The following is a 21,492-nucleotide window of genomic DNA, read 5'->3' on the forward strand; positions in this document are numbered from 1 at the left end:
AGTGTAGCCAGTACTTCTCTTTTTGTGACAACAAGAACATGAGAAGCAGGACCGTTAAGCTGTATCTGCTATGAAGTCAATAAAGTTTGCCTCTTGTCTCAGAGGGAACCATGAATTTGGAATGGCTGCTAATCTCACCTGTGGTTTAGCCACCCCCACCCATTCCACCCATTCCACCCACTCTCGTTCCTCACCGCCTTGCTCTTCTTTCTTTTCATAATCCCTACCTCCTTCTGATGTGTTGGCACCACAATTATGCTGTGTGTGTTATACTCTTAGCCCTGATAGGAGCCCTCTGTAAAACTAACAGAGACAGGAGGTCCCCATGCCCTTTGTGTGCCCCCCCCCTCTCCTCCAGGCATGCAGGCCACATTAAATACCCTCCTTGGCCTGCGCATAAACAAAAAGAGCCATTTGACTTCAGAGCAGAGTCACCCCTCCCTACTCCCCCAGCCTCAGGCCTGCCTGCGCCCCCTCCTTCCTTTACAGTTTAAGCAGAGAGAGGGATGAGGAGATGGGAAAGGGATCAGGAGAGCCTACTGGGCCCAGATTGTTCCTCGTGAGCAAGCGGGTAGGGATGGACCACATGTGACTTTCAAAAGGGAAAAGATGTTATTTTCCCTCTTGTTTTTTTGTTGTTGAAATCTTAACTTGTTTTTCTGGAGGGAGGGAGATGTTTTTTTTCGGTAGGGGTTGGTCGCTACAGAGCATGATCATGTAGACCAGCTGGGGTGCAGATCGTGTGTGTTTGGGGCCGGTGGGTCGTCTGTTGGCAGGAAGGAGTAGGCAGCGAGTGATGTGGTCAACTCTCTGTCACCAGTGGGAGGGGAGAAAGAAGGGAAGAGGGAGGGATTGAAGACCCGGTTCTGTCTTTCTCTCCCCCCTGCCCTCCTCCCCTGCCCCATGTTTTATTTTCTTCCTTATCATTCTTCATTAGGCCTCGCTCCACTCTGCCCCACTCAAGACTAATGTCAATCAAGTGAGGGAGAGTAGGGGATTTCCAGTTGAATTCCAGGACATGGTTGCTTGCTTTGAGTGGGCTTTGCTACGAGGATCTGATATACAGACCACGGACGGAGAAAGAGGAATAGACGGAGGAGGAGAGACAAAGTAATGTATTTAACCAGGGTCAGCAAGCCCTGGTCTTTTTATGCCTCAGTTTATTACCAGAGGGAGAGAGGGATGTGTTGGTGAGACTGAGCCATGAGGCCAGTCCAGTGTCGCCCTCTAGAGGGTGTGTATCTGTGTGTGTAAGAGGAACGTCCATCCGCAGTTCTGTGCTGGGTAAACAGTATAGGGGCATTGAGTCACTGTCACAGGATGTCCTCCTTCTACATTAAGACTCATAAACACCCCCCTCTCCCCTAATCTGTGTGTTTGTGGGGGGGGTTGTTGATATATAACAGTTGCACCGTTACACAACAATCACCTATGTTGAGGGAATATGTTTTTGAGACTTTGATTTGGAACTGGCAACCTTTTCTAATGTATGGAAGTTTTTCGAAGACTGCAGGAGAATATTTGAATTTATGTTCAGGTGTGTGATGGTACTTTTATGTTCCAATCGACATTGTTGTGTTTGTTTTGTGTGGAGCAGCAAGAGCTCATGCCTCAGGTGAAAGCGCCTGCTATTTCCATAGGGCATTGTGCGTTTGCCACTGCTGCCCTGAATGAGCTGCCAGCGTTCGTGTTCCTCATGGTGGTGGGCGGTCCTTGAGAGGGGGAGTGGAGACCGAGTGAGGGCGGGACCACTGAGTGAATCAACATCTCCCTCACTTGTCAAGGGGCAGTCAGCTAAACAGAAGGCACTCACTGGAGCAGACACACACGCTCACACACACAGCACTCACACTCTGGAATAGTGCTTGGATCAGAGGGGGAGAGGGTGGACTGCACCTGTCCCACGTGTGCACACAAACACACTCACCCAGGTGATAGGTCATTCGGCCCTATGTGTGGCTGGGACCAAAGCTTCTCGGTGAGTACGCTACTGAACCCTAGTCCATGGAGAAAAAGTATTGTAGAATTTTTAAAATATATATTATTTTGGTACTTTCACTTTATTTTAAGGAAACATTTACTACATTTTTTCCTAAATTATATTTGTTAGTTTTGAGGATTTTCATTTAAAGTTGTGTATTACATTTGTTTTGCTTGTAATAAGAATCGAACAAAGACTTTTCTAAAGGAATCCAGTGACAACAAATATGAAGGTTTATTTTATGACTTATTTATTTAAGTCATAAGGTTTTCCCCTTGTTTGTCTGGCCACTCCATTATGCAATGCGTTTGTTAAACTTTCAATATATTGTGTAATAGAATATTTAAATGCAATCATTTTTAGTATTGAGATGGTTTAAATTGTTAAAAGCTTATTGTAGTTTGTCCACTTCAGCAGAATTATTTTAATTATTAAAATTCCAGAAATTGTCATTGGTTATAGCTTGCTTAAATTTGAAGCTTGTATTTTCAAAGTCTGTTTTTAAACGATATCAGTAGTGTTATTCGAATATTTGAACAGAAGTGTGTGTGTGTGTGTGTGGGGGAGGATAAATCAGTTGCTTTTGGCCAGGTTCTCAGTTTCAGTATTAGTTTTGCACAGCTGTCATAGAAAGATGTCTTTATTAGCAGGAACAGATTTTGACTAGTGTTTGGTATTATATTTAAATCCCTTTAAAGGATATTCACAAAATCAATGTCCAATAAATAATATCACAATATTAAATAGTTTGAAAGGATCTACTCTAAATTGAAACACAATATCCTAGTTCGTTGTGTTTATAATTTCATGTATGTAATTATTTGGGATATTGTTTGTCGTACAGTTTGTTTTTAAAAAATGTTGGAAAAGCGATTTGTTCTGTTACTCTTCCGGAAGTTCATTGATTACACTAGACTCCTAGGAACCTGTTTTGTTGGCCTGAGTGAATGTTGTTGAGTATAGGGTCATGTTGAATTTGGTCAAGGTTTGGGGAATTTTGTCAATGTTTTAGTTGTGATTTAGTTTTGGAGATTGTTGGAGGGTCAAATAGATTTCTGGTGTGGGTTATGGTACGTTTTTCCTGAATTCTGTGAGTGAGTGACGGCGTATCAGGTTGCATTTCAGTCTATCATCGGCCTTGAAATTTGACAATCTGTGACATACGATCATTTATTCTACGTACTGTTTTTTTTTTTTGTGTGTGTGTGTGAGATGATCTTGGGTGGGGAGCGTTTGAAGTGTGTTTGTGCTGCTGTGGCCCCTCAAATGGAGAAGTTTGGCGCTCCCTCCCGACTGTCCCACACACTTGGGGATGATTTGCCGGTTCCGCTACTCTGCTTCCAATTTTAGCTCCATTCAGACCCAGACAGGATTTCCTTCCTCCGCCTTCCCCTGTTTGTGACTCTCTTTCCACCCTGGAGATGGAGAGGGATAGTGAGAGCGCATTAGGAAGAGGGGGATTAAGATACTGATGTTGACAGTTTGACAAGGAGGGAGAATGAAGAAGGGTAGGCTAGATGGACGTAGAGTGGGAGAAGGGTACAGAGGGAATGGAGAAGGGTAGGTTGGACAGAGTGGGAGAAGGGTACAGAGGGAATGGAGAAGGGTAGGTTGGACAGAGTGGGAGAAGGGTACAGGGGGAATGGAGAAGGGTAGGTTGGACAGAGGGGTGGGAGAAGGGTACAGGGGGAATGGAGAAGGGTAGGTGGAGAAGGGTGGGGGAATGGAGAGGGAATGGAGAAGGGTACAGGGGGAATGGAGAAGGGTAGGTTGGACAGGGGGAATGGAGAAGGGTACAGGGGGAATGGAGAAGGGTACAGGGGGAATGGAGAAGGGTACAGGGGGAATGGAGAAGGGTACAGGGGGAATGGAGAAGGGTAGGTTGGACAGAGGGAATGGAGAAGGGTACAGGGGGAATGGAGAAGGGTAGCGTGGCTGGCCCTGACCTTATGCCAGCTTACATAGCCCACAGAAAGGACTCACAGCTTGGCTGCCATTGACCAATGACTTGTGCAGATAGGTTGACCAATCTGTCTTGCCCTGAGACACTAGCCAGATCAGCATACAGTATATAACACATACATACTCTTGGGTCACAACTCATCTGTAATAAAACATTCATAGACTTTTCACTCTGGATTCAATAAGTTTTTATGTAACTTACTTGAATAGAGTTGATGGTTTCCTGTGATTGAGTGTTTCCCTCTAAGTAGAGAGTAGTGGGGATCAGACTGTCCTGGGCTGGAGGCTAGTGGGGTCGGTCGACTGTGGCTCTTGTTCCCACAGAGAGAGCACAGACACTGTCTGCTTAGTCAGCCAGTCTCAAAGGAACTCGCCACTCACTGACTCATACTGGATAATAACGCTCCCCCCTTCTTTTTCTCCCCCTTGTCTTTCTTTCTGTTCTCTTTATCTCATCTCTCCCCTTCTACATTTTTTTCCTTCTCTCCTTCTGTCTGTTTCTCTTGATCTTTTTTTTCTCTCACTCGCTCTCCCTTTCTCAGGCTACCTCTCATAGCTCGGCCATGTTGACTACTGAGGGGGCCCACACCGTAGAGCACGACGTCGTCAAAATGGACACAGAACCCCACAGGGACACGGAAACTCAGATGGGCACAGGATCCAAAATGGCCACCGACACAGACTCTAAGATGGACGAGGCGGATATGATGAAGTGGACGGAGGCAGAGTTTGAGGAGAAGTGTACCTACATTGTCAAGGATACTCCACGGGAGGCAGGAACGGAGAGCGAGGGGTTAACGAGAGCAGAGGCCTCGCTGCCTCGTAACCTGGCCTTCAAACAACTAGCGGAATCCAAAGAGGTAGGAGGACACGTGTGTGTGTGTGTGTGTGTGTGTGTGTGTGTGTGTGTGTGTGTGTGTGTGTGTGTGTGTGTGTGTGTGTGTGTACATATATAAATACACACACCGTCTGTAAACCCATATGCCCCCCCCCAAACTCGCATGACTCCACTTTAGGTCAAATATGACAGCAGGAGAAATGTCAGCCAGGGGGGGGTTGTGGTGAGCAGCGTGTCTCGTTGTAAAAGATCGCACACTGGAGCACAGCGACGACCTGTGTGTGTTTTAGGAGCGGTGTGTAAGTCCAGTGTGGAGGGGAATTCACACACACTCTCTCTGAGGTGTGATGCAGGTTGCTACAGAGCCTCCGCAGTGAGAAATGCGCTCCCACCCATCCATGAAGAGTCAAAGCTCCTGCTGTTGACAGGAGCTTCATCAACACATCCTGATAACCATTTTCCATACCTGTCTCTGTGTGTCTATCCCTCGACGTTCTCACACTTTGTCGCGCTCTCTCTTCTATCCCCTAGAGGGCGCACTAGTCAATCCTACACTAGACCAGACTCAGCTCTCCCTACCTGTCCAACTCTGTCCAAGTATCACCTTCTTCACAACCCGAACTGATCCCCAGTCTGAACTGTTGAACACTGTAGAATATGTGTGAGGGGTCACGAGGTTAGGTGGGGGAGCGTGTTGCGTTTTGTGGTTTTAACCTGATCAAGACCGCATGATTTGGTTGCAATGAATAGATTTTCTCGTCATTGCTCATCTGTTTCTTATCACCCTGTGTGTGTGAGAATGAGTGTTTCCCACCACGTTTGTTTACGACCTGATACGGTATCCGTCAATATTTATCACCTTCACAGAAGGGACCACTAAGATTGAGGGAAAATAAGAGAGGAAAATGAGAGGATGTGGAAAGAATATAGCATTTACCAGTGATCAAAGGATATTGACTTAGTCATTTAGAGAGCATTGTAAAGTCCGTTAATAAGTTATCCTCAAAACACCCCTAATCTTGAGACATGGTCTGGCCCTGGGGTGGAAATGGGAAGGGGGGATTTCCCAATCCTTTAGGGGGTGGGTGTTTTGTGTAGCATGTGCATGAAGGGGGAAAGGGTGTGTGTAAGTGTAGACTGTGTAGGGGGTTTGGTGAATACATCGGAGTTTATCATGGTTAGGAGATAAGCTGAACGTCTAGGTTTGATAATCCCTCAGTTTCAGACTGATGCACTTCCCTTGTTCTTCCTCCCTCCCATTTCAATTTTTTTTCCTTCTATTTTTAATGTAAATTGTTTTGCAAGGAACAAAAGCGCTTCAATATCAGGTGTGGATATCTTCTTCTAAGGTGAACCGTCTATTTAGATAATGAGTTGTTTTGATGTGGTAGGGTGTGTTGTGTGGTTAGGAGAGTGGGTGTCAGAGGGAGTGGCCCTGTGGTCAATTAGAAAGGAACAGAGAAGGTGAGGAGGGCGAGATGCTTTGTGTCACAACCTGGCTGAGATAGAGGAAACTCTTTCCCTTAGGGTGTCTAGCTCTTCCTGTTGGCACTGGATAAAGGTTAGGTGTGTGTTTGCTTATGTTCACACACTTAAAACACACAGCAAATGTGGCTTGAGGAAAACGTGTGACTGTCCAATTCCCACCTTAGGCCACAGATTCTTTCTAGTACAGAGTAGTAATTAAACACACACAGAGAGGGAGGCAGCCTTGTTTGTTGATTTGATCATGATGGGTTCTTCCGGCCGTCTTCATGTGAAGACTGTGACCTCCTGGCAGGATGTGATAACGTAAATCCTCTAACCACAGAACACACACACACTTCAACTAATGGTCTTTATCGCTGTCCTGTAGGTGATTGGAGTGGCCAGCAGAGAGTACATCCCCAAAGGAACACGCTTCGGCCCCTTGGTGGGTCAGATTTACACTGCAGACAGCGTCCCCAAAGACGCCAACAGGAAGTACTTCTGGAGGGTGAGTGGTTTTCCCTCCTGTCCACTAACACACACACACAGCGAGAGCTTCACTTTCAGTAAAAGACAGCCACAGAGGAAGAAAAACAATCATAGGTCATTTCCTGTTCCACTGACTGAGTGTGACGTCACGGCCAGGGTCTCTGCATTCTGAAGTTTGTGTGGAGACAGAAGGGGTTTTCTCTCTAATCATTCTGAGACTAAGGCTCTCCACTGTGTGTGTGTGTGGTACATCCTGTGTGTATGCAGTTTTTATACACATACTTGTCTCAGACACACACACACACCCTCAACACCTATTTCATCATGATACATCTGCTGGGTGAAGCCTGCTGTTCAATAGTGGTTGTCTGATCAGTAAGTGTGGCAGCTAGTACAGTAAGAACTGTAGTGGAACAATGGTGGAGGAATATGACTATTTTACACTGTACACAGGAACAGTGCTTCAGTGTCACTTCCAGGAACAATGACAATGTAGCACTCGTACAATGTAGCAGCACCCCCCCCACACACACACACAGGCACTCACCTAGATTCAACAACATCCCAAAGCAATGTGTTCTATTCATGTCCCTTGCTCAGGCAAGCCATGACAACACAGTTATAGGCCTCTCTCTCTCGCTCTCTCTCTCTCTCGATGATGATGTTGATGGCCACAATCAGATAGGAGAGAGACTGGTCTATGAGTGGGGAAAGTCTCAGAATGCGTGTCGTTGACATTGTCGGCGTGACGTATTCTCTGACTCAACTCTTTTGGACATGTATAAGAGAGGAGAGGCTCCTACTCGCTGTCTCACCATCTCTGTCTGTATAACTGGCTATAAGGTCTGGAGTGTAGGAGGGGAGAGATTTAACGAGTCTACACTTTAATGATATTACACTCGCGCTGCTGAAAATATGATTTGTCGACATATTTAGCCATTACTCAACACTTTTTCTGGAGCGTTCTAAACTTGCCATTGAGACTTCCTTGCCCGTTAACCTTTGACCATTTCCCAACTCTCCGTCTCGTCAGATCTACTCGCAGGGCGACTTCCACCACTTTGTGGACGGCCTGGACGAGGAGCGGTCTAACTGGATGCGCTACGTCAACCCGGCCCACTCGGCGGGGGAGCAGAACCTGGCGGCGTGCCAGAATGGCACGAACATCTACTTCTACACGGTGAGGGCCATCCCCCCTGGCACTGAGCTGCTGGTGTGGTACTGCCCAGAGTTCGCTCACCGCCTCCACTACCCGCCCTCTGGAGAGCTCATGATGCAGAAACTCAGTAAGACCTTTCATATGAAACCTTATTACATGGATGTTATACCATAGTAATAACACTGTAAACTGTCAGTTCTATAAGGATGATCATATACTGTATGCAATGCTTTATTACATAGTAATAACACTGTATCCTTGGAAGTATAGTGTACTATTAGTGTTATGTTGATTAACTTTCCATGGTCTTGAGTGTGAGTAGTTTTATTTAGCACCTACCTGCTCAGTGTTGGTGTGTGTCGTGAGAGTGTATATTTGTGAGAGCCTGACAGTGTGTCTGAGGGGAGCCACGTCTCCGTCCTCTCTGAACATCAGCCTGGCATTACCACACACAGCCCCTCGACCTTTCATCTCTGTCAGCGCCACCATTGCGTGTGTGTGGTCACTCTGGTCATAAATAAAGTCAATCGGCTAAATGCAAATATGAGTAAGTGTGTGTGAGGAACCAAAAAAAAAAAAAAGAGTGCGATGGATTGGAAGGAAAAGAGGGTGAGAGGGTGAGAGGGTGAGAGGGTGAGAGGGTGAGAGGGTGAGAGGGAGAGCGCCAGACAGCGTAGGGATGGGAGGAGCCAGCATTCTGCCTCCAGGTGTAGTAGGTAGTGACTACAGTTGCCCGGGAGATGCACATCTCCTGGGGAAGAGAGAGATTGGGTCCTGGGTGCCCTCATGGTACTGGCCCCTCTGGCCCCTACTCTTTCTCTATGGCCCCTGTAATTAAACCACCCTGCTACTGCAGGGGTCTCTGTTGACCTGGGAATGACGTCATACTCACCTCTTTCTGTTTTTCTTCTCCATCTCGGTCCATCTCTCTCCCTGTGTCTTTCTCCATTAACCCAGTCATAGTAGAACCAGACGTGTGTGTGTGTGTGTGTGTGTTGGTTATGTGTGAGTCAGCAGAACTGGCTGGTCTGAAATGACTGAACTCAAGCTCTTCTCCCACTCGCTCTCCCTCTTTGTGTGACAGCTGTTTGTTTTTCTCCATATTTGAGTGTGTGTGACAATCAATGACAATAAGTTTTGCACAGACATATGGCACCTGTTAGCATTTCCTGTTCTAAATGTGTTCGTTCAAACGCATACTATCCTACTCACACCCCCTCTCCCTTGCATGCAAGCACACACATACCCGGAGAGGCATTTCATTCCAACACACTCACTCTTTTGATCTCAAAAGTGTGTGTGCGCACACGTGCCCCTGTGCGTGTTTGTGTGTGACGGGCTGACGGCTCCTTGGCATTCTCCCTAATTTATTTGGCACTTTAAAAGTGGAGAGACGGAGAAAAGGGAGGGAGGAGAGGAAGAAAAGAGTCTCCTCTATTGACTACTTGAACTTCCTGGCGGCGGGACTGTGCTGACAGATTGATATCTCCAAGATGGCCACCCTGTTTGTTTTCTGTAAGAAAGGAGGGGAAAGAGAGGAGGGCTGGGAGTGGTGTTATCTGAGAGGGAGGACAGGGAGGAGGAAAGGGGGGGGGGGGCACTGATAACCTCTGTTTACATACTGCCGCTGTAGTGGTGTGGGGGTCACTGTGTTGGTTGAAAGTCTGTCGAGTAATTCTGAGTGCTGGAAAGCTTAATGTATATACACGTTAGTGGACACACACACAGATTCGTGACCCTCTAGTAAAGGTTCAATGGGTAGTAAATGGATGGGATTGACGTCGGCTCTAAATCCCAAGGAGGTTTAACAGGTGAGGATGTGCGAACCGACATGCAGAGGCATTTAGTGTGTGTAGCCTGGAAGCGACAAAGGCCTCTTTGTCATGGTGTGTGTGTGTGTGAGACAGGGGGAGAGAGTCAGGAGGAGAGGGCAGGTTGAGGCCAAACTTTGGAGAGGAAACTTTCAATCAGCCCTGCCCCCATTTGGATTTTATCTTGATTTTTATCTGCCCCCAGACCACCTCTATACACACACACACACCCTGCCCAGAGGCAGTCGTCACGCCTCACTTCCTGTCTTTTAGCCCCCCGTGATCGTTCGTCAAATATGTCGCTCTAATTGGACCACTGGGTTACTGTGTTCCTAACCCCTCCTCCCACCTCACACTCTACAGCTGAAAGACTATTATTTCTCCTAAGCTGAAGACGTGTCTAGATAAGTTTTTCTTCTTGTGGGCACTTTAAAATGCTCCTGACACCAAGTCAAAGGGAAACGTGGTCTTCAGTCAGAGGGAGAACAGTGTCTGACCTCTCTCTCAACCCTCTACAGAGCAGTCTCTGCTGGAAGCCAAGCAGCAGGCCAGTGAGGAGCATGTCAGCTGCAGCAGTGCCCCAGTCAAGATAGAACACAGTGTCTCCTCCATCCTCAGGGGCCCCACCACCTCCAGCAAGAGGGAGCCCAGCCGGCCACTGGCCACACGACCCCACTGTGCTGACAGCCCCGAGCGACCTCTGTACCCCCGTGCCCTCTACCCCCCATTCCGCCCCCACCCTCATCTGACTGAAGAGTTCCTGAGTTGTAAGACCAGCCCGATACAGTTTGGTTACACAGCGATCAGATCACCAGGCAACCAGTCGTCAGCGACCCCAAGTCCGTCGGCGCGGAGCAGTCCGGAGAGTAGCCCTCACGGTAGCCCCGCAGCTCCCCAACCCACACCCCCAACCTCTTCTTTTTACTCACGAGGTTTGGGTCCCTTCCCAGGCTACTCTCCACCAGCCGCCCCCCCTTTCCTCGCCCTTCTACCCTCCCGGCCCGCACTACTCCCGCTACATGCTACCCCACCACTACCCAGTACCTGGGGGTGGGGTGCCCACTGTTGGGGGCATGTTTCCAAGAATGTACCCTCTCTTCAGCAGCCTGCTGCCCCCCCACATGCCCCTGCTGCCTGGGGAGGCGGGGAGAAGGTTCTTACTGCCTGACTCTTCCCACCCCTCATTCTCCACCCACAGGGACTTCCTCCACTCCGCCCCCACCAGTGCCTTCTCGGCCGCCACCACCCTCAAGGACAAGGCCGGCCCCCACTACCCCAATCACCCCTACCCTGGCCATGCTCATGCTCATCCTCACCCACACGGGCACCCCCACGCCCCCACCAGCGGCTCCCCTACAGCGGGCACGGCAGCCCCTAGCGAGCGTGTGCCCACCAAGCCTACCTCAGCCCTGCTGGGCAGTGCCAGCGGCCGGCATGAGGAGGAGGCCATGAACCTGAGCAAGATGAAGCGGGGTGGTGGCTCTACAGGCTACAAGACCCTGCCTTACCCACTCAAGAAGCAGAATGGCAAGATCAAGTATGAGTGTAACGTCTGCAGCAAGACATTCGGCCAGCTCTCTAACCTCAAGGTGAGACTGGAGACATTCTGTTCGCTCCCTTCATTCCATGCAGCCATACTACTTTGTGTTCCCTTGCATTGAACCCAACTGACGTATCATTGTGTCCTTGCTGTGTGTAGGTGCACTTGCGTGTCCACAGCGGTGAGCGACCCTTCAAGTGTTCGACCTGCAGTAAGGGCTTCACCCAGCTGGCCCACCTGCAGAAACACTTCCTGGTGCACACTGGAGAGAAGCCCCATGAGTGCTCGGTAAAGACCACCACAAATTCTATGCTAGCCTCTTAAGTCTATTAAGCTAGCTAGCTGCAGCATATACATAAGCAACGCTGAACTTCCTCCTCTAACCGTTGTCCTCTTTCCCCCCCAGGTGTGCCATAAGCGCTTCAGCAGCACCAGCAACCTAAAGACCCACCTGCGCCTCCACTCGGGTGAGAAGCCCTACTCGTGCAAGCTCTGCCCTGCCAAGTTCACCCAGTTTGTCCACCTCAAGCTGCACAAGCGCCTTCACTCCCGCGAGCGGCCACACAAGTGCCCCCACTGCCACCGCCACTACATTCACCTGTGCAGCCTGCGGCTACACCTGAAGGGCTACTGTCTGGCTGCCGTCACCTCCTCAGGTGGCCCCACCCCCAGCCCCTCCACCCAGGAAGAGCTCCAGCGCATCAACGAGGAGATTGAGCGCTTCGACATGAGCGACCACGCTGATAGGCTGGACCAGCTCCAGGGAGGGGTTGAGGTCGAGGCTGTCCTGGAGAAGCAGGTCCTGGGGATGCTGTGGAGGGAGATGGACCTCAAGACCTCCGGCTACCACCACAAGGGCGGTGCCAGTGAGCTCCAGTCTACAGGTTACGGCCTGTACAATTCAGTCAATGAGACGTCGGTTATCAAACTGCGCCGAAGCAGTCCGCTTCTTCTTCCTTCCAACGTCACGATCAAGCAGGAGTCCGAGGAACAGGCTTGAGCTCACCGTTTAAAGGACGTTGAGTCAGACTGTGGCTCTGAGAACTTGGTTAGCAGGAGCAACGAGTGTAAATATATTTTTGATGGTTGTAGCGACTGGGGTTTTCAAACTTTCAGGGACTTCTGTACTCAGGGCTCCAAGAGACAATGTCCCCAGACTACTAAACTGTTCCACTGTGTCCTACACTTAACGCAGGACAATCATCCACCCTGGATTTCATATCATTATTACTATTATTTGTCTCTTTTCCAAGTGTTATTTTTGTTCAATTTGTTATATAACCTCTTTAATTTATTATGCAATTCTTTTGTCTTCAAAAAGCAATATGTGGAAGTGATGTTGACAATGACCAGGTAATTCATTGTAATGTTTTTCTGGTTTTGATTTCCCTCTGGGGCCATTTCTTTGTAATATACTTTCTCTCTGCCTGTATCTGTCCTGTGTGACCTGTTGAGAAGCAGGGGTGCCCACTTCTTTTTTAAACTTTTATTTAAACAATATAGCAGGTTAAAAAAGGGTCAAAGGTCACAACTTTGTTTTGCCAAAGGTGAACACGAACTGTTGATTAGAAAGAAAAGGTGTTGCTTGACCTTCTGACCCTTCCAGCAAGTGTCCCTATGTCCACGCTCATCCTGAGCTCTACAAAAAAGGACTTTTTGTTTGTTTTGTATATTTTCAACAACAGTTACCTCAATGTGTGTATGATTGTATGCGTGTGAGTATGTATGTGTGTGTCTGTTCAGAGGGAAACTGAAGGCAAGTGTGTTTCTATTTATTGCTTTTGCTACTTGAAGACTCCAAAATGAACTGGAGTGCAGCTCCACATGATCCAAAGTGCAGAGAAGTCTGTTCAATATGTAGCATATAAAGACTGTGAGTCTGGGAATCCCCCCCGCCCACAGTCCAAGGGAACTTCAAAACACTGTCAATAGCAAAAGGAGACCAAGTAAACCTTCTCAAATGGGATTTGTCAGATTTGAGGCGAGTAACCAAAGTTTACTTGGCTTTAGTTTCAAACACACCAAAAAGAGACTTTTTTTTACAGAATTGAAAAGAAGACCAAGAGTACTGTTTGTCTGTGAAGTGTTAGCTCTTTAGCTGTGGTTTTGTAGTTTGTTTCGTTTGAGAAAAATGTATCCCCCTTCTCATTCTTAAATGGCACAGACCAAAGCACCTCGGCCTTCTTATGCACTGGCCCCTCCCCTTTATGACTTAATTGCCGGTGCTCCTCCCACTATTCAATATGATTGGACTGTTATAATGGCTGTAAAATGACATATGGTTTGTCTCCATAGCAACTGACCCCATGCCGGTGACCTGGAAGCAGTTGCACATCAGTCCCCATTTTTTTTTTTTTCTCTCTCCTTCGCTTCCTCCAACCCTAAAGTATGACCAAAGCGTTCCCTTTCATCTTTAGCCCTAGAGGAGAGAAATTGAAAAAAATACTGTCTCTGTTTACATAGTTATTTATGTGCAAAATGTAAATTTATGATAAATGTCCACAGTTCTAATCTGACTCTTTTGTGTGTGAGTTTTTATCTGCCTCCTGTTTGGGGTATTGTGCTTTAGGAGAAGCAGCTAGCAGACATTAGAGTCTCAGTATTCTATGGCTTCCGGTAGATCATGTTGCTTCCACCTCATGTAGCCCCAGATCAGTGATCATGGAGGAAAGGACAGGAGAGATAGCTAGTTAAAACTAATGAGACACCACTTTGCCTCGGACATTATGAGGCATCATCAAAGTGGTAAGCATGCTTTTTTTGGTTTAAATCAAGACACTGGAAGAATTTCCAAGGGATGGAATGAATGGCGAATAGTGTATTTAGAAGACACACAAACCTTTCATTGACCTCAACACAAGATTTCTATGAATGTTCTAGTCATGCATGCATGGTCGGTATGTAGTAAAGAGGACTGAAGGTTTGTCCATTAAAAAACTAAAAAGTTTATTGCGTGCCGTGCTAAACTAAAAGAGGAAAAAGGAAATAAGAGTACATTTGGAACACATCCCCCTACCCCACGGCAATAGTAACTGTGGTTGGTCTTTTATCCTCAGTTTATCCTGCACCATTTCCTCATGAGCGTCTGCTCATTGAAAAAGTGAATAATTCAGTACAGACTGCAGGCTCTGTACAACCAAACCCACAGTGTAGTGTGTGTGTATATATACAGCAGCATAACATACCTGTTTTTCCTCCTGGTCAAGTAAAACAATGGTTTTGGGCAGTGTAAAAATACTAGACATCACCTTATTCTGATTTCTGAGTTAGGCATGTACAGGTAACTGCCAAAATAAAGGAAACACCATAAAGGGGTTGAGTGGACCTATCCCATAACAGATCCGCTAGAACCCTCGTTTACTTGTTTCCTATATTTTGGCAGTTGCCTGTATGTAGACCTACAAGGCACAATCATAAACAAGCTCTATATAATGTAAACGTTAAGCTAACTAGCACAGCTGAGCTATTAATGTTTCTGACCTAGCATTTATTTGGTTTATTTCAAGACGAGCTGGAATGTAGCCAGTACCATTTGCCTATAAACTTGCTCCTGTTTTGTGAATCTTCTGCATTAGCAAACAAGAACTGTCGTCTGAGTTTGTAGCGTAGCCTACGTGCTCTTTGTCAAACCGAAAACATCCTATGCTCTCACCTTCTGACTCAACGGTTTTCGCTTTAACGTAGCATGGGCTATCTGGTCTCTCTCCAACATCCTATTATTACTAGGGAAACTGAACAATCAGATGTTGACACAGCAAGTTCCACTGCCCCAGCTAGCATGACTTAAGGATGGTACTTTTTTTGACTGACTTGAGTGGGTGAAAACAGACTTACTGGGCTTCCCTAAACCTAACCGGACCTCAACTGGTTGCTAATGTGAGTAACACCTTATTGGTTTATGGTTTTGTCGAACATTGTGAAATTAAATACTTTTGGGTGGAGTCACCCTTGAGACACGCAAACATTGGTGCTATTCATGTTCCTAAACGAACATGGGATATAAATCTCTTAAACTCAGGTGGCAACATGTTGCCTCAAAACAGTATGTCTCTGGACCTTACAACTCTCTTTCACTGTCACAGACACGCACACTCTGGCTGTGTGACTGAGGAGTAAATAAAGCTAAGCGATAGTTTACACACAAAAGGGTCAGTTGTATTTAGCGTCTCCATCTGCAAGTTAATGTTCTCGCCACAAGACTCTTTCGTTATGTGTGTCTTAGTTTCTATCAATGAAACCGTAGACGAAACAGACCACCCCCCCCCCCCCCCCGACAAACACGCATACGCACACAACGAAATACCAACTTGTGAGTTCCCTTCCAGGCTGACGCCATCATGAGGATGTTTCCGGAAAACAAGCCCTAGCTTTGCCATTAATATACTGTAACAAGGACAGCATTACGCAAGCAGAAGGAGGGGGGGGGGTCATCAAACTCAATGGGATGTGATACATCTCTCTCTGCCTCATAGAACTTCCCGAACCTGTCCCCTTTAGCCCATCTTGACAGGAAGTCGACCCCATTTTAGGACAAAAACAGAAACCAGATGAGGACCAGATGAGGACCAGAAGAGGCGAGCCGTAGTTACAGATAAGGACCAGAACACATGGTGACCGGGTCATATGGACCGCAGAGAAGGGAGAAATGAGCAGTACAGTACAGTTGGTCACTTGAACACATGGACAGACCACTGTGCAACTAGCATCTGGGAACCAAGGGGAACTGTGGTTGAATACAAAGGAGCAGCAAATGAAGCTCATCTGTCCCAATGAAGCTAGAGGCTGAACAAAGATGGCTACAGTGATGTAGTGCTGAGTCACCGCCATCGTGCATAGGTGGCATGCATCTGCATATGTGTGCAAGTATGTGAGTGTGTGTCTGTGCGAGGTGCAGATTTATCACAGATGTATATATTTAACCTTTATTTAACTAGGCAAGTCAGTTAAGAACAAATTATTATCTACAATGACGGTCTACCCCAGCCAAACCCTCCCCTAACCCAGACGACACTGGGCCAATTGTGCGCCGCCCTGTGGGATACACCAGGCTTGAAAAGATTTGCTGAGTAACTTTCTCTTGCTGAGACACCCCAAAAAATTCATTTATATGAATGAACATCTTTACATAATCATGAGAAAGGAATCTTCTAGTCCCTTATGGGACTAGTGGCCCACAGATTTCCACAGTGTTGTCATCGGCCCTATCCAGATGACACAGATGGAGTAAGGATGGGAAGGGGAGTGAGTTGTTCGGGCATTATAGTAATTAGTGTTCTGCTGTGTGAATTTACGAGCCACGTGTGAAGCCCTCCGATTAAGAATTATGATTACCTTCCCTCGCTTCCTGCCACCAAACACCGCTCCTTTGCCTCCCTCCCTCGATCCTGGCTCAGAACCTGTATGTGACACACACACACTCTCTCTCTCTCTCTCTCTCTCTCTCTCTTTCTTTCTCTCTCCATACCACATCATATGCACATATGCAAACAATATCCTTGCTACTTCAATGAGAGAGGTTATGTATTATGTGTGACTGTAACTGTGTGTGAAGGGGGCTTATAGCTGGTGCTATATATCAATGTGGGTGAATGTACTGTGAGCATGTATTGGTTCTGTGAGCAGGGCCTAAAATTAACACATGCCACCTGCCAAATGCAGGTAGATTTTGGCATTGGTGGGTAAAATGTCTATTTCACCAGCCAAGTTGGAGGGTGGTCAGGGGTCCAAAGTGCGAGCATTTCAATCGCATTTGTGAATATAAATAGTAAATGATGATCACATTTATAGCTAAATAAATGTTGCAGTAGTTGTTTTAAAAGTATTTATTCTGTTTTGTTAAATTTCATAGCTGGTAAATTAATTGCACAAAGTCAAAGAACTACGATCCAGCTGATTCAAATAATGAAAGCATGATGACTAGTTGGTTATTTGAATCAGCTGTGTAGAGCACTGCGCTGGACCGACTGTGGGAAACTCTGCTTTTGCTTATCCCACCTCGCGCTGCAACACTGCCTGGCTGGGGGCTGTGTGCACTTTAAGAGCTGAGTGAAAGATTCCTTTTTAGAAGCGTTGCGCACAGGCATAAAAATGTGTCTAATTTACTTGGAACGCACGTCAACTGAAATAATACTTTGTTCTTGTGTTTCTTGGCTGTTTACATTGTTTTGTTCACAAGCCACGTTGTTTTTAAATGTTTGCGTTTCAATTGCTAAAGAGAAGACAACGCAACTATTAGTCCGATTCTCAATCTCACAGGTACATGAATCTCTAGCCACGTTACCACGTTAACCTCCCACCTTTTCTGTTCGATTTTTTTGTTGGTCAAAATAACGTTAATGAAAATATGTAATTCATTGTTATTTTAATATGTTGGTAATAGTTTTGTAAAAGCAATTAGGCAAGCGAGGCAGTGCTGTATAATGAATATAGTCACATGCAGATGAAGTCCGACGCGATAGACAAGGGCCAGTCAACCCATCTACCTGCGACTGTATTTATGATACAGAATCGCCTTTTGTTCCCCAAGGCTTAATTATCCACCTCATTTTCGAAAGGTGCGATAGGCACAGTCAAACAACGGAAGTGATGTATTTTTATTTTTTATTAACAAACATCAACAATGTTCACAAATAAAACAAGTTTTAATTGCCTTTTTGTTTTTCATTTTAGTTGAAGTAGTGCCATACTGTTTAAATGTATTTATAAAGTGAACAAAGTTAGGTTTTGAATTAGGTCATTTGCATTTGTTAAAAGGGTATGTGAACATTTTTGTCTCATCTGTGATATTTATAGGCTCAGGTCACAGAAAATGATATGAAATGAAACAATATACCACATTAATTTTCATTAGTAATACATTTGTTTTAGAAACATTACAAAGCATACTCATCTGTGTTCTTGTTTTATTGGTGTAATTATTGTTGATTTTGATTTATTTTTGCTGGTAAAAAATCTGAGTGGCTGGTAGATTTTTAAAATCTACCTAACACAGTGGCTGGTGGACCAAAAAGTGAATTTTAGGCCCTGTTTGTGAGTGCATTTTACAAAACTTTTCATGTACTCAGATGGGCTGGAGAAAAAGTCCCAATGGACTAAATATAAATATTTACATCATTGCATTTTGTTTATTTCAGGAAGTTTTTCCAAAATACTGTAAACAGTAGGGTTGAAATGGTTCACAAAACTCACAGTTCGGTACGGTTTCGATACATCAACAAAATAAATGCCTGAGAAATATGTAATTTGTATTTAGATTTTCCATTTATTATAATAGTAAACACGGGTGGCTTGAATTCCCAGGAGCAGATGGAAACAAAGGGACAACAAAAAACATCAGTGCCTGCCTTAAAACATGAAATAAAATAGTCATTTAAAACAGAACTTCAACAACAGTGCATAGTCCAGCAGCATATATCATTAAGTTACATAGCAGTGGCTTAAACAAAATAGGACCACTTGAGACTGATTACTTGATTTAAAAAAAATGTAATCAGATTTTCAAGTTTTTCTTTAAGAAGATTAGTCTTTCCACATGAGTTTACACTGCAGTGAGCACAGATCGGCTTACTGTGACAATGTCAGCCGCTGTGGAGAATACCATCTCGCTAGGGACAGAGGTCCCAGGCACAGCCAGGTAGCTGTGGAGAATACCATCTCGCTAGGGACAGAGGTCCCAGGCACAGCCAGGTAGCTGTGGAGAATACCATCTCGCTAGGGACAGAGGTCCCAGGCACAGCCAGGTAGCTGTGGAGAATACCATCTCGCTAGGGACAGAGGTCCCAGGCTCAGCCAGGTAGCTGTGGAGAATACCATCTCGATAGGGACAGAGGTCCCAGGCTCAGCCAGGTAGCTGTGGAGAATACCATCTCGCTAGGGACAGAGGTCCCAGGCACAGCCAGGTAGCTGTGGAGAATACCATCTCGATAGGGACAGAGGTCCCAGGCTCAACCAGGTAGCTGTGGAGAATACCATCTCGCTAGGGACAGAGGTCCCAGGCACAGCCAGGTAGCTGTGGAGAATACCCTCTCGCTAGGGACAGAGGTCCCAGGCACAGCCAGGTAGCTGTGGAGAATACCCTCTCGCTAGGGACAGAGGTCCCAGGCACAGCCAGGTAGCTGTGGAGAATAACCTCTCGCTAGGGACAGAGGTCCCAGGCACAGCCAGGTAGCTGTGGAGGGACATCCCAGGCTCAGCCAGGTCTGTGGAGAATACCATCTAGGGACAGAGGTCCCAGGCACAGCCAGGTAGCTGTGGAGAATATCCTCTCGCTAGGGACAGAGGTCCCAGGCACAGCCAGGTAGCTGTGGAGAATACCATCTCGCTAGGGACAGAGGTCCCAGGCTCAGCCAGGTAGCTGTGGAGAATACCATCTCACTAGGGACAGAGGTCCCAGGCACAGCCAGGTAGCTGTGGAGAATACCATCTCACTAGGGACAGAGGTCCCAGGCTCAGCCAGGAGGCTGTGGAGAATACCATCTCACTAGGGACAGAGGTCCCAGGCTCAGCCAGGTAGCTGTGGAGAATACCATCTCACTAGGGACAGAGGTCCCAGGCTCAGCCAGGAGGCTGTGGAGAATACCATCTCACTAGGGACAGAGGTCCCAGGCTCAGCCAGGTAGCGCCTTGCTAACATGGCAACATGAAGGTATATTAACTCTTTGGTCTTCCACCATGTAAGTGGATCAGCATCCAGGGGAATACAGTCCACTTCCCTGTATGAGGTCACCTCCTTTTCTGGAGTAGAACCCCTGTAGTCTGCCATCTCTGGAGAGGGGTTGGCTCCTGCGGCTTGACCCTGCAGAATTAAATTAGATGACAATTACTCTCTCTGAAGTAGCTTTAAAAATATGATTTGTTAGAAATATATATCAGACACTATTATGACAATTACAACTATTACCTTATAATGAATTGTTAAATTCCTAATTAATAAAATAATGAATGTCACATTAACAAAATAAATACAACGCCTGTTGTGTATTGGTCACAATCTCTGCTGTGAGTTCATTGTAGACTCTCAGACGAGCAGCAGCATCGAGGTGCAGCAGGGACTTGAACCGGGGGTCCAAAGTGGTGCTCTTGTGTAAGAAGTCTTGGACACCGGGGTCAGCATATCTAGGCTCCAGGTTAACTCTAATAGCCGTCTTGACATCCTTGCTGCGGGTTTATCTTCATCAGATGCCACCATTGATTTCAGGACCATTGTTTTCATAGGCAGGACCATGGAAACTGATGGAAGGCTCTGTGCATATCAGTGTTGTGACTGTTTTGGGAGGTTTGCACACTTTGATAACTTCCTCTGCTAGTTTTCTGTCATTTTCAGACAAGGTCACAATATCTTTGACATTCTTCCTCGCGGCTTGATCAGTCAGTGTAGAATACACCACAACTTTCTGCTCAAGGTACCTCTCAACCATGTCATGGCTTGAATTCCATCTAGTAGGGACATCTTGGACTAGTTTGTAGTTTGGCAGCTCCAGCATCTCCTGTTTTGTCTTGAAAACATGTGCAGCAGTTGCGCTTTTATGACAGAAGGATACCACCTTCCTGATCTTTGCTAGGAGGCGAGAGATTGGATCCACTGACATTGCTTTTTGAGATGCTAGATGAATAATGTGAGCAAAGCATCCTATATGTTGCCCCAATCCAGCTAGTGCAACTGCATTTACAATATTTTTAGCGTTGTCAGTGGTCACAGGAATCGTTACATTATCCCTCTCCAACTTCCACACTGCAACTACTGCCCTTAGCTCTTCCCCAAAGTCTACACTGGTGTGACTACTCTCAATGGGACGTGTTTGAAAGACATGGCTTTGTAATCCCCATTCTACCGTAATGAAATGAACCGTTACAGTAAGGTAGCTAGCTCTCTGTAGCTCTAGACGTCCAACTGTCTGTTGTTAGAGCAACAGACCGCGTTTCTGACAACTCGCTCTCAAGTTTTTGTTTGTTTGTATAAAGCAGGCTTTAATGTCTGGGCCAAATGTGTACGGGAAGGAATAGTGAAGCGCGCTCGACCACTTTAAACATGTTTGTGAACCCCGCATTATCTACCACGGATATGGGTCGCATTACATGCTGCTATGAATTTTGGTATCGCTGCGTTGATTTCTTTAGCCCTACCGGAGTCAGACGCATATTGCTGTCTGAAGGCTGTGGAGAGAAGTGTTTGCCGTTTCATTTTTTTTTCGCCTAGTCCCACGGATTGGCACTTTGAGGTGTCGGCGCAAATGAGGAGTCATGTTA

The 21,492-nt window shown here is 46.4% G+C and overlaps 1 pseudogene; it reads left to right on the plus strand.

The window, feature by feature from the left end:
* Positions 1–1,550: 1,550 nt before the first annotated feature.
* Positions 1,551–13,763, plus strand: LOC123997776 (annotated as a pseudogene).
* The last annotated feature ends 7,729 nt before the right edge of the window (positions 13,764–21,492 follow it).

This window comes from Oncorhynchus gorbuscha, linkage group LG15, assembly GCF_021184085.1.
Source record: "Oncorhynchus gorbuscha isolate QuinsamMale2020 ecotype Even-year linkage group LG15, OgorEven_v1.0, whole genome shotgun sequence".
Lineage (NCBI taxonomy): Eukaryota > Metazoa > Chordata > Actinopteri > Salmoniformes > Salmonidae > Oncorhynchus > Oncorhynchus gorbuscha.